The 16,093-nt window shown below is 39.5% G+C and overlaps 1 protein-coding gene across 2 annotated transcripts in view; it reads right to left on the bottom strand.

The window, feature by feature from the left end:
• bbox1 (butyrobetaine (gamma), 2-oxoglutarate dioxygenase (gamma-butyrobetaine hydroxylase) 1) overlaps window positions 1–16,093 on the bottom strand; it is a 64,258-nt gene that overhangs the window by 21,259 nt on the left and 26,906 nt on the right. The gene's annotated exons all lie outside the window — the stretch shown is intronic.

The raw sequence follows: 16,093 nt of genomic DNA, 5'->3' as shown, positions 1-16,093 counted from the left end.
TACGGAAGCCCTGAAAGGCAAAAAAACTTTTTGTGGTTAAAAAAAAAAGTGGCCAAAAAAAGTCAATCTGTCATACATACAAGATATGTTTTATGTATGAGTTATTATCCCATGCGTATGAGATAACTTTATTTTTTATTTTTTTCAGTGTAGTATGGAAGCCCTGAAAGGCAAGGTGTAAATTGTTTTTTTGCAGAAGTCAGTCATGTACATGATAAACATTTACTGTTTTGGACAACTTCACACTTTTTTTAAACCTTGCCTTTCAGGGCCTCTGCTGCTTAAATCGGTTGTGTGACATAGCACTGGCATCGAAGCAGGATGTCCATAGCCTAAAACAAATTCAAGAAGCCACCCAAATTGGTTTAATTTGCAAAAGAAAACTTAATTAGGCTACGCCTATAATGAGATAAGAATAAGAAATGTATGGAGCACAAGACACAAAGGCCATTAAAGGTTTGACCAGAAGATAATATAAAAGTCTTATAATATGATATATAATTGAGGCCGGTGTTTGTAACAGGAAATATGGGCTGAAGTTGTGGAACAGTCATAGCAAAGTTGTTGAAAATGACAGAAAACTGAAAAAAGAAATAACAGTTTAAAAATATATTTCACACCTGTGATTGGTCGAATGCATTCAGATAAAGCTTGTCCATAATTTGGCAGCGATGACTGGCAGATTTAATAAAGGATTTCATTTTATTTTTACCAGAGCTGTAGATTGCCATTTTGACTGTTTTTAATACAAACCGTCTGCATAATCTCCTTAAAAAAGTGGTTATATTTATTTTGGCAAATAGGCCAAAATGTACCTGGGGAGTAGGAAGTAGAAAAATCCTGAACATGAGCCTTACCATACAATGACTGCCTGAATTTTTGGATGCAAAGACATCACCAGACACCAAGATGATGCTCTCCCGGGCCTGTACTGCAGCCATTTTAAATTTATGTTTCATTTGGGAGACTTTTTCCTTCAGTCTTGTCTTCAGTGAACCATATGTTCAAATGGATTCAGGTCAGACAATTGACTTATTTAGTCAAGAACATTCCACTTTTTAGCCCTGAAAAACTCCATGGTTGCTTTTCAGCAGGGTGAAGAGCTGTCCAAAAAGTTTTGAGGCCTTTAATTGGATCTAAGCAGATAAGATGTTTGCGTACTATTCAGAATTTGTGGCTGGCAGCAGTCAACTCATCAATAAAGAGAAGCCAGTTTGAGTAGCAGCTAAACACACCCAAGCCATAACACTACCTCCACCATGCTTCACAGATAAGGTGAGGTGCTTTGGATTATGAGCAGTTAATTTCTTCTTCGACACTTTCCTCTTTCCATCACTTTGGTACAGGTTAACACTTGTCTCAGCTGTCCAAAAGACTATTCTAGGACTCTACAGATTTTTAATGTACTCTATTCTGTCCATTGTGTTCTTGAGGCCTACCAGTAGTTCACAACGTGTGATGAACCCTCTGAGGTTATGTTGGTGCAGTCTTCTCTTTATGGTAGTCGGACACATCTATGTTCTGGAAAATGTTCTTGATCCGTTTGACAGTTAAAAAGTGTTTTTTCCTCACAACTGAAAGTATTCTTCAGTCTTCCACTTCCATGGTCTTCTATAGGCAACCAGGTCTTTTGCTATTGCTATGACTAATCTCACCAGTGCGATCTTAGACTAAGTTTTGTTTACCTCCTGTTTCAATATTCAGTCACGCCACGGTGTTTAGAGATTAAAACGTGGTGGTGCTTATTGTAATGAAAACAGTATTGACTCTGCTGTAGGTGTCTCTTCAGGGAATCACCGTGCCTGTCTGCCTTTTTATTCTTTGCAATTTTGTCACATTCAGTGCACTGATGATGGTCCATTAATAGAAATGTGAAATCGTGTGCACATCTTGGTTCCTTAACAATGTATGAAACAGCTGATTTTGACACACCTAGTATTTTGGCTGTAAATACCCTCAAATTAAAGCTGACAGTCTGCAATTTAAGCTCATGTTCATAAAAAAAAAAAAAAATCCAATGTAGTCAAAACAAAAAAAAACTAAACAGGAATGTTCTACTAAATCAATGATGGGGTAGTTTTAATGTGATTAGTGCTTTACAAATCTCTTTCACATAAAACTCCATTTACGAAGCAAAAAGTGGGATTTACCCTCTGGTCACCCTTAACATCAGATGTCAAAATGCTAACAGATTGTGGTGCCATTCACATTGCATTGCATTCATCTTTTTTCCTCCACAGTGTCTGTTTTAAGTAAATATGTCTTATTTAGCATTCTAAATTCCCCTCACTTTTGTAGGCCCACCACGTTGCTGCGATGTACTCGGCATATGCTCTCCTTCGAAGTACAAGTTTCCAGCCAGTGCTTCCTTTAAATCTGTAGTCTGCCAAGTCATTTTGCTAGAGGAGCACATTTCATGTGCAACTGGTGCAGGTGGACAGCAGGTATCCAGTGGACCAAAGGAGTCAGCTGCCTGAAAATGGCCTGCCTCCCTCCCAGGGTATTGTTACAGCATGGTCAATTATGCACAGCCCTGTGATGCCAGACTATAGGGCACATCTTACTGAAACCCAGCATTTTGACCATTGCAAACACATTTAATGGTTTGCTGAGTTCAGTGAACTCCTGTTGGCTCTTGCTAATGTCAGGCTCTCCTACACTGGCCTGCTGCAGGAATTTTCCACAACACAAACAGGCGGAATTATTCTCTGACTTTGGGACATCAGTGTAATGTGCAACAACACCAACTGAAAATATTTCAAGTTCAGAAAATGTAAGTATACCTTGTGGTATGGCTGAGCAGAAACAGCAGATCAGTCCTATATTAAGCTTTAAGAACCCAAAGGTGCAACGTTCAAAGGAACCATATATGACAAGCGGTTTGAGCAACTAATGAAGGGCAGCAAATATTTTTTGAGCAACGGATAGGACCAAGCCCGAGTACTAGCACTGTGTTGCTCTACTCACCAGTACACATAATGCATCACACAACCGCAAGTATGCTATTCACACCTGAATTCACACTACACTTTAAGTAGGCTCGACCCACCTCAGATACTGCTGTGTGAAAAAGAGAACTGACAGTGCATGTGATTAAAGTAACTTCTGAAATGAAAAACACTGAACATCTTGCCAAGACTGGGGCTAAAAATGTGCACACGATTTCACATTTCTATTAATGGACCATCATCAGTGCACTGAATGTGACAAAATTGCAAAGAATAAGAAGGCAGACAGGCACGGTGATTCCCTGAAGAGACACCTACAGCAGAGTCAATACTGTTTTCATTACAATAAGCACCACCACGTTTTAATCTCTAAACACCGTGGCGTGACTGAATATTGAAACAGGAGGTAAACAAAACTTAGTCTAAGCAGAGCTACACATGCAATTCAAAATATTTATCTGCAGTAAATAGTTGTGTTGCAATTAAGACAATGCTATTGGACTTTCACACCAAAAAGGACAAAAAAATCAGCTCACGTAAAAAAGTATGTTTCAATACATGTGGCACAATGGCCAGAGAGACAGCCTGTTCCTTTAGAACTACAGTAGGTTTTCACTCCAACTCTAATAAAGCACATCTCATTCAGCACTTAGAGATCTCATTGAGCTGCTAATTAGCAGAATGAGGTGTGGCAAATTAGGGTTGAAATAAAAACCTTCAGGATGGCAAATCTCCAGGAACAGGGTTTGGAACCACTGGTGTATGCAAGCATTCACCCAGCAGACAGAATGCTTGAATGCCTTGTTTTGAAGTAGCCTCATGTCATTCTCAAAACTTTGTGGTACTACAAGCTTTATTAGGTAGATCATTTCATGCAAGATAAGCACATCTCACTTCCCAGGAAGTGCTGGTCAGTTACTTTTTATGACGAATCACAGACTTCTGTAGGCAGGGTTCCAAGTGGAGGCGACAATTCAAGCCAACTGAAACATTAACCTATCACATACTGCTAGCAAAAACGTGCAATAAAAATCATATTTCATGAAACACATCCCACAAGATGGAACTTCCCTTTCCAGGAATAATGTTTCTAGGGTTCAGCATTTTTGAAACAACTCAGTTTCCATTCCCCATTTCTCGGAGTATTCTGAGAATATTAGTGGCCTACAGAGAGTTGGGAAATCTATTGGCCAGTGGCTGTCCCTGAGTGTCTCAGGTAGCCCTGATTTAGAGGGTCTTTGCTCTGCAATCCCTACATGGATTTGTCTGCAACATTCTGCTGTTTATTATTCTTCTACAGTTCCCTGTACCTATTCCCTCTAACTTCCCAGTACCACTAAACGAAATTCACAACCATATTTGAAATGAATACCAAAGAAAGGCTAAGGTGAAGGATGAGCTGAAAAGACAAACAACCAATCATAACAAAAACATTTGGAGGGATCCCACACGCAGCCAGGACATCTTTATATAACGAACGTGTGTTTTCAATCAGCCTCTTTCTGCCTAGAATAATAGAGCACCTGGGTCTTAACGCTGCGTAAGGGGGAACCGCATTGCTCCACTCGCACCAGTGGAAAAAGACTCTCTGGATTTAGCTGTAATTACTTTGCCATAGTCTCCCTCTTAGTGTTTCTTTCAAACACAGCTGCTTTGCACATTTTGGGATTGTTTTTCTTCCAAAGTTCTCTCCATATTTTCAAAATTAATGCTTTGCTACAGAAGACTGAAAGTCTAGTCTATACACATCAATGTGAAGACCTTTGCAAATAAGTGATCAGCTGTTCTTGGTATAACCAAAAGGGATCAATGTGAATTTAAAGAGCACATTTTAACTGAATGGAGATTAGATACATATCCCATAAATATGACACTGAACCCATGTTGTAAATTAATAGCATAACTACACTCTCCAAATAAAACATAACAGTACTTTTATAGAACTACCATTCGGGGCCTCGGTGTGTTTATCTACCAGCCTTCCCAAGTTCCATAAGATGCATTTTACCCTGCATATTTCTTAAATAATTGCAGCATTGTTATGATCATGTAATGTAGCCTCTTATCTAAATGGACATGTGGCAGTAATTACACAGAATATAGAGTAATCACAACATCCTGCAAAATGAAAAAGTAATGGAGAACTAATGTTGCACTTTCCTGATGTTGAGTTTAGTTTATTTGCACAATCACTACCACTACTGTGAACACTAGAGCCCCCCAGGGCTGTGTGCTGAGCCCACTGTTGTACACACTGTTAACCCACGACTGTGCCCCTATACACCAGAGCAATCACATCATCAAGTATGCTGATGCCACCACAGTTGTGGGGCTCATCACCAACAACGACGAATCCGCCTACAGGGACGAGGTGAGACAGTTTGAGATCTGGTGCTGAGACAACAACCTCTCTCTGAATGTTGACAAGACGAAGGAGATGATTGTCGATTTCAGGAGGGCCGGAGTGAATCACTCCCCCCTACAGGTTGATGGTGCTGCTGTGGAGACAGTACACAGTTTTAAGTTTTAGGGGGTGCACATCACAGACAATCTCTCTTGGAGCCAGCACACCTCCTCCTTAGTGAAGAAGGCACAACAATGCCTGTACTTCTTAAGACGGCTAAAGAGAGCTAGGCTGTGCACATCCATTCTCTCCAGGTTCTACAGGTGTACCATAGAGTCCATACTGCCTTGCTGCATTACTGTTTGGCATGGGAACTGTTCAGCTGCAGACAGGAAGGCCCTGCAGCGGGTTGTGAAATCGGCCCAGTACATCACCGGAACTAGTTTCCCTGCCATCAAGGACATTTACACAGAAAAGTGTAAAAGAAAAGCCCACAGCATCATGAAGGATTCCTCTCACCCCTTTCAAGGACTGTTTGACCCGCTGCCTTCTGGAAGAAGGCTGAGGAGTATCAAGGTTCAAAAACAGCTTTTTTCCACAGGCTGTTGGTCTCCTGAACTGTCCTACCTGACGGTTTTAGATTTACATAAGCACTTCAGCACTTTAACAGTCGGACACTCTGCTGTTTTACACTTCATCTTCAGTGAAGTTTTAAGTTTGCTGCTCTTATTGTTGTACGTTCTGTTTTTATTGCTTTGTTTTTATTGCTTGTTGAATTTTCTGTTTTTATGTGTTGCACTATGGCCCCGGGGGCACTGTATCTCTTTCATGCTTTTTGCATAACCTGTAAAGAGAAGGAATGACAATAAACTTAAACTTAACTTAACAATGACAATCATGAGTATGTTTTATACTCAAATTTTAAAAAAGTAGATGATTACTGTGCAGTTACTCAGCATTATTCTAGCAATGATTGAAATCAAGGCTCTTTGCCAAATGTTACTACATGGCTTCAAAACACCCACAAAAAGCAGTTGTGTTTTGTCCACCTGAAATTCAGGTACAGCTGGGTCACATTAGAGCATCTTATTCCTATAAGGGTATGTATGTTCACATTAATTATTAATTATGATAATTAAACAGTATACAGACTAATTTTACAAAATGATAAATATTTAAAATAATGTAAAATACAAAGTCATTCACCGACAATCTCCCATGCATTTGTTCTATACCTGTCTACAATACAAAAACATCTATCATTTTGTGAAAATGAGAAAAAGCATTTTTCGGATCATTGTATCGGATCATTGTATCTCATGTCTAAAGTTGATGTAATGCATATGTCATCACTGTTATGCTGCAGACGTGCACAAGTAAAATAAAACTATCTTCACTGGCATTAAGTGTTTATTTTTTCATTTACATCAGGAATTTATAGACAAGAAAAGTTGAAGGTCACTACTAATTTTTTTTTTTTAATCTAATTTAATTTTTTTGATAGATTTTTTTTTTTGGTAGTTTTTAGATGAATCTACCATTAGAAAAGTATTGGGCCAAGGCATTTCTTTCAGAAGAGTTGACCAAGTTTCCTGAGGTAACACTATCACAGCATCAAATGTCTTGAATAACAACAATATATCAAAAGGTGAGAGCAGAGGACAGAGATGCAGTGTCAGGAAAATATCACTTTGTAATAAGCACATGGGAATCTTGACTAGAGAAAACAAAGCAGGAGAAAAAAACAGCTAGACTCTCAAAGATATTCAGTAATGGGGACTGAAGGCCAAAGTAGCAGAGACTCAGTAATCAAGACAACGATTACATTACAATTATGGAATTGTGATCAATGTGTCAACACTACTTAGGCTATTTCATACGAACTAATGTGCCACAGGAGCTGGCTCATTGAATAATGTAATCTTACGCAGGTTAAAACCTGGCTGTGAGGGGCGGAGGGGGTATACCCTTATCAACTTCACCAAGAATGAAGAAATAAAGACGTGATGTGAAAATGGAGCAAGGTTGTTCAGAGGATTCTTGGAAACAGAAGAATGATCCACAGCAGGAATAGGAAGGACAAACATTTCAGCGCAGTGTTCCATTCGGTTTCGCAGAATAAGTCTCATTTTTCAATCTGGTGAAAGGCAGCTGAAGTCTCGCCAACATCAAGCAGTTGTTCCAATGATCAGCAATATGTTTGGGCTAAAAATAAAAAAAAACAAAGATTCTGGCAGTGCAAGGTGCCAGGGGCTGGAATCCAGAGAAGGGGGGCTGTGATCGATTGCCTGGTCATTAGTTAAGTGGACCGCAGCAAGGGATTTCCACACATGGATCTGCGGCATCTCCACTGAAGGTGGAAGACATCTGTTGGAATCCTCTGGAAATGTGCATCTCCCTTCACACTTGGCCCTTCCTTGTTGAAGATGGCATGACCACTGTAAACTGTAGACAACCCACGTGTGGTGAACTGCTGACATACAAGACCGTGCTGTCATTAATGGAAAGTCAGACACAAACACTCTCTCTGAAGGTGGATTGCTGTTTTTGACCCCATTATTCATATATAAGAAGGCCAGACTTTCTGCATCAACCCTTAAGACATACGTACAACAAATTAATGCACCTCCTTTGGAAAACAACCCCTAAGAGGCCATAATCAACTTACGTCACCCATTTCTGCCAAAGGTCTGCATTTTAATGAACATTCCTGAACTCAACAAAAAATGCAAGTTTTTTTTTTTTTTTTTTTAAATACATGTGATTTAAGGAGTTACTAAGAAAAAAGAATAATTTGGAGTCAGGGCAAATGTTGATGGATCCTGGCCAAATTACAAATTGTGCTATACACTTTTTAGGTCTTCTAGGAAGTGGACGCAGAGTTGCTCTAGGATGTGCTCATTCATGTGGAAAGACTCCTGTTGTGAAACCCGCAGAATCTGTCATACCAGATGCTATGGGCTCGTTTTCAGCCATGTAATGCTTTTTATTCATTTTCTTCAAGATGGAAAGTCCACTATAATGATTTCCTAGCATGTAACGGCAGTCCTGCACCACATATTTACAGCTTTCTCATTTTCTGTCAGAGAGTCTGGGAGACAGTACCATGACCAATGCGTGCATGAAAATACTCTCCTCTCTCTGGCCTTTTCTTTACGTTTTTCAGACCATTAAAAGTGCACACTCTCTACATTGGTCCCTCACTTCATCTGTTTCTATGGATTTTTCACAGCAGTAAAAATGCACACTTTCTCCATCTCCCCCTCCATCTCTGTTTCTTGGGGTTTTTTCGACTGGGAAACCCGACCCGCAGAGCTCCTGCTGTTGGCAGGCAGCTGGCGAGAGTTTTCAGAGTGCGGAGAGCACGGAACCTCGGGTCTCTGAGGGGAAGAGGGGTGTGCGGGCGAGCCAGACACAGGAAATCAGACTCCTGTTCTGTCTAGCCTGAGGCAGTTGTGCTGGCCATCCCCCCATCTCCTTTTCATTCCAAAAATAAATTGTCCACCCAAGCATTTTTTTAAAGCTCCATTCTGGCGGTATCCTAGAGATTTACATTTTATGTCAAAGGGAGTACAGTAATCAGGATCTCTTAGGAACACTTGGAATTGCACCGTGTAACCAATCCTTCCATTTACATCAAGACTGATCTTGCATGAACTGGAGACGTGTGCAGGAGAGAGGCGTCTCGCCCACACACACACACACACACACACACACAAGAACAAGACAGTGCTCTTCAGTTCCTCCTCCTGTCTTTCCAACAGGAAAGGGGCACCCAGGCTGATGGTTTAAATCTTTAAAACAGAGCACATTCAGCTTTCACAAGCAAGCCTTTCACTGGCTGCCTGTATAGCCAATCAGCTGCATGGAAGTTTGATTTTAGAAGCTTTCTAATGAAAACCGTGTGCCAATCATTCACAAAGCTCCAGTGTTTATGTGATGATGCAGCACAACCAACCCTTTTTCTCCAAAAGCAGAGCAAAATGGGAGGCCTGTCCATGCTATGCCATCCAGGAGCACCAGAGTGAACACTGCTGTACAGTACATTCAGGTTAAACTAAATAAACAGCATGCAGGCTAAACACTGAAATACTCCACTCACCCTTCCAAAAAGGTGTTCATTTACCTCACCCAATGTCCTACAAATAGTAACAATAGTCAAGACTTTCAAATTTTGCTCTACTGTCGTCAGTCCTTACGTCAAACAATCTGGATGACATTACATGACTGACAAGACTGTTCTTTTTGTTCAGAGTTGAAAACCCTTAAAGCACAATGGCCATGAAATTAGACGCCAGCATTTAAAATAATATTGTCTTAAATGATTGCTTTTATCTGCACTGTACTGCACAATAATCCACATACCATTGTAAAGCATACACTCTGCTGCAAAAAAACCCTGTCTTGATCAGTAAAACCACTGGAGATAACAGAAAAAAACAAGGCAGTCCCCTCACCCCAGATGGATGATTACGACATTTCATAATCCAAAAAATGTCTGCAACAAGACAGTTGATAATCCTTCTCTACTGTTACTTATGTAAACAAATTACACCCTCAGTCAAAACAAGTGAATCGACTCTTAGTACATAGAAAAAGGTCACTGTTTACAGTTTTTACCAATTTTCACAGAAAAATACCTGGATTTTAAAAAAGGAGCTGATTAGTTTAAACCAATTTTCACCTGGATTTTAGGTTTCCATGCATCAAAACAAGTTGTTCCTGTTTGTGAGAGATTATGTAAATAGTCTACTCTTGTGGAAAAATTGACCCTTTGCCCTGTATTTCAGTTGTACTGACCCATTGTCATGCCCCTCCCAAGTACCGCACTCCTTAGTTATTGCTGCTAATTCTGTCAATTAGCAACAATAAGTTGGTAGAAAACCCACTGAGAGGACCTATCAGTTATATTCACTGTATTTGTACAGACTTCATACAGACTATCCCCTTGTTAATCAAGAAACTCCCAGGTACATTACACTGGACTGCATTTAATTAATTTCATGGTAATCTTGAAAATAATAATAATAATAATAATAATAATAATAATAATAAATATGTCCTGTATGTTTACTGAATGAGACTCCTGTGTGAGATTTGGTCATTTTGGTACAAATGTGCTCTTTATTTCAAGCTTTGAACCATATCTGTACTGTATATAGCTTTCGAGATAATGGGGTTTATTTAAGATTCTTACAAAAAGCCCTGGGTTTAAAGAGGGTTTTAAGGTGCTAAGATAAATCCTGAGATCAACCATTTCACAATTTAACTGCAACATTATTGGAAATTCTGGTACGGAAGCTTAAAAAGACACATCCTGTGGGCTGGTGTCCCGTTTGGGTGTTTGTTCATCTGCCTCAGCCTCACATGGTATCTCAAAGGAGGTTGGTGCACAACTCAGACAGACATAGACATATCTCAGGAGGTAAGAGCGGTTGTCTGACAGTCGGAGGGTTGTCGGTTCGATCCCCCGCCCTGGACATGTCAAAGTGTCCCTGAGTAAGACACCTAACCCCAAATTGCTCCCAACAAGCTGATTGGTACCTTGCATGGCAGCCTTTCACACCTGTTGGTGTGTGAGTGTGTGCGTGAATGGGTGAATGAGAGGCATCAATTGTAAAGCGCTTTGGATAAAAGCGCTATATAAATGCAGTCCATTTACCAGAATTAATTTGTTATTTGTTAATTTGTCACAAACACTCAAGAAACCAAGCCAGCTTCCAGGTTGTGTGCCACATAGGCAAAACACAGCCTTGTCTGCCTCGCCAACAGCCAACAACTATTATGGGGCAAAGGAAGTGCTGAATTGGTCCACTGCCCAGAAAACCGTCACACAGCTGATCTATGTTAACCAGAATAAAGTACAGCATGTGGGCGGACCCACAAAATTAGCCGTATGACTGGGCCTCCAGGGACCTCGACAGTGGGCATATAATACGTTCCAGAAGCTCTTTATTTTCATACTCGAGAAAGCTATGACACACCAAGCAGTTTCTGTGTATAAATTGCCCATTTTCCAATTCTGCCCATGAAGAGTCAGACTAAATGCAAGCACAGTTTAAATCAGAACTTTGATCAACTTAAAATAAATATCCACTGAACCAGAAGTACTAGAGGATTGGTTTCTGGGTAGATCACAAAAAACTATCTATTATACACAAATGTTACTGAAAAAATGTCATTCCATTGTTCAGTGAGCATGCCATGTTGGACCATACCTATCATTCATTTAAAAAAAATGCTTGACCTCAGATTTCCTATTTTCATAATTGTGTCTGCATTGAAGTTATCACTGTGTGTGTGAGCACAAGTCAGAAACAATAATATAAAAATGTATTGTCTTTACAAAAAAATGCAAAAACAAATGAAACTTCCTCCTTTTTTAACATGAGGTTAATGCAAAATTAAGCCACCCTTTTTGAATACTGATGGCATCTCCAAAACCAACATTAATTAAAAAAAATAGATTAACCAAGCATTAACCCTCTTAGATTTACTGAATTAAACATCTTAAGTTATCACTGTCTGAAGACCTAATCTGAAGACCTAATTACAAGACCTAATCTATACAAAATATTATGCAATAAGTTCTACCTGAGTTGGTTGTGAGAGTAAAGATGTGCACTATCAAACAAAGCACTGCGATGTATTATCACATCCCCTTCACCTTGCGATGGCACTTGGGTTACACAGACACAATATCAAGTTTCAATGGTGCTTTTTATTGCAGTCCGTGAATTTTTTCCCATTTCACAGTATGAACAAGCTTAGTTCTTGTGGCTTTTCCACCCAGAGACAAGAAGCCATACCACCATGTACTCTGCTCCTGCTGAGTGGCTGAAGCTAAGCAAGTGTGGGCTTGTTTAGTACTTGGATGGGAGACCACCAGGGAATACTGAGTTGCTGCTGGAAGTGGTGTTGGTGGGCCAGCAGGGGGCAATCTTCCCTCTGGTCAAATAAACCTACCCTGGGTAATTAAAGGTTAAATAAATAAATAAAAAAGAACGACAGCGGAGCAATAAATCACCTAAAATCCGGATATAAAATGATATGCATATGGTAGGCTTCAGCCCAACTCCTAAACCCTCCTGTTTAGGAGTTGGGCTATTATAAGAATGGCCCGTAGCAATTAGTAAAGATTTAATGGTCCTAAAAAATTATATGCTCAAGTGGAATTAAAATCAGTATGCCAATTAACATGGGACTTTAAACCTTGTGATTTCCTTCTGCTGTTTACACCAGGTAAGATTTCAGTAAAACGAAGAGAAACATAACCCGACAATAAGCAAACAGCAATACTTGAATAGATGGATTTGGAGAGGAATTCTGTTTTTAAGACAGGAAATGGTATTTCTCAAGACTTCAGCATTAGAAAGACAAAAAAAGGACAGCAGACATGGTTTTCCATTCATAGAGTATCCATTTTGGGGTACGGTCTGTCATACATGTTTATTTGCATTCAGAAAAATGTACTACATAAGGGGGTTGTTGTCACAGTTAAAAGTAATGGGGAAAACAACCAACCAATTCGAACCAATTATTATAAATAGATTCAATGTTACGTGCTGCTTGAACCTTCAGCATCGCATTGACATTTGCTGGTCACAGCAACTAATTTGTTGTTGGTCCAAAGGCGCCTGTAATCTTGTGAATCTGCATTTTGTACATATGCTGTAAAATTTCAAGATGGATTAATGAAAAAGCAAATGACAGAGTGGTTAAACTACATTGTGTATATTAAACTACATTGTGGTTTAACTTCAAATTATTTGTAATTGCCAAAATATCCATCCATTACCTATACCTGCTTATCCTGGGCAGGGTCGCGGGGGATCCTGGAGCCTATCCCAGAACCCCCCACGATTAAATAATTTATTAAATCATTTAAGTGGTCATATGGCAAACCTCTGTTTTTGTCATCTTGCACTGGTACCCATTTAAATATAATACCTCTCATAAAAATATACAGTGGTACATTTTTTTAAACATCTTATGTTAAAGGCTGATATTATGCATGATTTTTACCTTCAGAGTAATATATGCTCAGTCATATCTATGATGCTCTGCCAATCTCTTTGAGCACATTTGCCAACTCTGTGCTCCACTGCCTGTATTTCTTCTAAGAAGTGTTTGGGTGTTTCTGAGCACGATTCTCTTTGTGTGGGGAGTTGTGCAGGAGGTTACAGAGCCTGTGGGGTGGGATCAGCACATGTACAGCAAAGCGAAGCGACAAGATGACAGGGCTTGTTCAAAAAACCATGAAATTGCTTTTCCTTGAAGGTGACAATGGAGGAACAAAAAATGTGAGAATTTAAAATAAATAAATAAATAAATGCAAGAAAAATGCAAAAATAAATGAATGTACACAGTATATTTAATAGATAAAATCTGACATAATATTTCTGCCTTTATTTCTGTACTTGTTTCTTGATTCATTAATTTCTGAAGTCTTTCACGAGCATAACCCCCAAACCATATTCCAAAACAAGCAATGAGACAGAGGCACCGGCCTCCAAACTTTCAATTTTCTTATGGTTGTTTAAACCTGGAGTCCGATGATCAAGCAAAGGTAAACTGAGGACACACTGGATATAGACAGACCACACACACACACTTTATTAGTCGTCTCCCTCTCTAGACATACAGCAAGCCAACACTATCATAAATCGAGCTAGCTAGCCAACTTGACAGTAGCCACAGATATAGTTAACTAGTTAGCTGTGAGGTTTTCATGTTTATATAGCTAACAGTTACCTCCAAAAAGAAATACATTTTGCAGAGAAGAACTGTGATGACTTCACTCCAGTTAGTTCACATGTTTTTTCTTTAACAAAAAGAGATGTGGCTTGCCTAGCCTTTGGCCCGATATACCGCAGGAGCACAGCAAAGGCAATGCAGCATCTGCTTCCATTCCATTATCGATTTGAGCTTTTATACCAGCTGCAGTCTGACACATGGCTGTAACAATAGTTCTAATCCTCTGACATGGGCGACGAAAGTAAGCAGACGCTGCATGGCATCTGGTCTGCTCCTCATGTAAATCATGAGTTGTTGGTGTTGGGAAAAAAAAACACCATTTTAAAGAATCAAAAGAAAAAAGGTAAAATAAGCAACACATAAACACTTTTTACTGGACTACAATGCTTGCATTTTAAACTACAATATTGCTTTATAACACAAATAATTAGGCTAGCCTATCAAAGCCATCTGGGTGCATAAATACCAGACCATCTCTACCCTCAATAGAACTGGCACAGCCACCATGCCTCCCCAGCCGCACACCACAGTAGTAGGAAAAACCGCAACGGTGAGACCACAATCCAACAGCATGACTGTCCAGTACTGCAGCCTCTCCATTTCAAATGAATGACTTTAGCTGGATCATAATCCATCGCATTGTGTCAATATGACTGAGGCTTATGTGCTCTTGTATTATACCATGGGTTAAAAATTGAGGGCAAAATAAGTTGTGAATAAAGCTAGAGTAGTAATAAAATGGGACATGTAAGTATAAATAATAATGGTGCATAACTTGACAAAATAAGTGCAGTGCATTATATTTTCAAACATTCGTATACTTCAATAGCCTTGCCGATCTTTCATTTATTCATTTCTTTTTTTGCCAACAAATGTGTTTATGTGCTTTTATGGTAAATTGAACAGTGCACTTTGATGCCTTACTTTCATGAACAGTCCACGTTGTCCACTAATCTCTCACATATAGAATGTCTCAGGTCTGTGTTTCCCTTATTTTTTACATGTGTGTACACACACACACACACACACACATGCACGCACACATCAAAATGTAAATGGTGCATGTACTTCCATGGGATGTTCAGTTGTTTGGTTGCTGGGTTCATGGAGCAGATGAAATCCCGGCCCACCCACCCACCCAAACCCACCGCTCAGCCACTGTGCACTGCAGCCAAAAACAGCAGGAACATTCTGAATCTGAACAATTTTTTTTTTGTCTTGGTGCCGACATAAACTGTAAACTGGAAAATGACTGCAAATAACCCCTTTCCTGGGACAGTTGCTAGCTTCAGACTGTCTTGAAAAGCAGTTCAAGAAAACAGCTCAAGTTATTTTATTATGTGCGAGCACAGTTCTGTAGATTACCTTCTGAGCTGTTAACCTGGGGTTTACATATCTGCCTGGCAAAGACAAAAATACAGGTAGCCATTCAAAATGCAGACAGAGGAGTAACAAAAATCTAAATTAAATGAGAAAAACATCTACAGTGATAGCATTAACCAGACTTTCTTGGCAAACCCAGCTACCATTTATTCTGCTCTCTCAGTATTTTTGACTGCTTTATTCTTAATTCAGAGTGATTGATATCAAACTGTGCAGTGCTGCCCAGAGCCTTGGCAGTTTAACTCGGGTCAAACCACAAGAACGCCATAAATCACAAGGGAGTACTGGAAAGGCTATTTAATTTTATGAATTTTTGAGATTTGATCATGCTTGACTTATTTTTAATATCTCAAAGTAGAGAAATAAATTGCCCATCTGCAAAATCAACTGCAAGGGCTGAGCCCCAAAGAATAAAAAAAGATGTTTGTGTATCTTTATCTTGCTGATGTACAGCCATGCAGTTGGTACACTGTGAATAGAAACATAAGTACATTTTTCTCATATGAAAACAAATGTGTACTGTATGCACCAGCCTATACCGTGTACAACAGAAATATATGCTTGTTATAAAGTGTACAAGCTGCACAACATCATAGAATTTATCCTTTATGGTGTCTCCATGAGCCCCTATGTAATATTGAGTATGTGGACCATCTCAACA

This window comes from Anguilla rostrata, chromosome 5, assembly GCF_018555375.3.
Source record: "Anguilla rostrata isolate EN2019 chromosome 5, ASM1855537v3, whole genome shotgun sequence".
Classification (NCBI taxonomy): Eukaryota; Metazoa; Chordata; class Actinopteri; order Anguilliformes; family Anguillidae; genus Anguilla; species Anguilla rostrata.
This window is presented reverse-complemented; position numbering and strand designations above follow the sequence as displayed.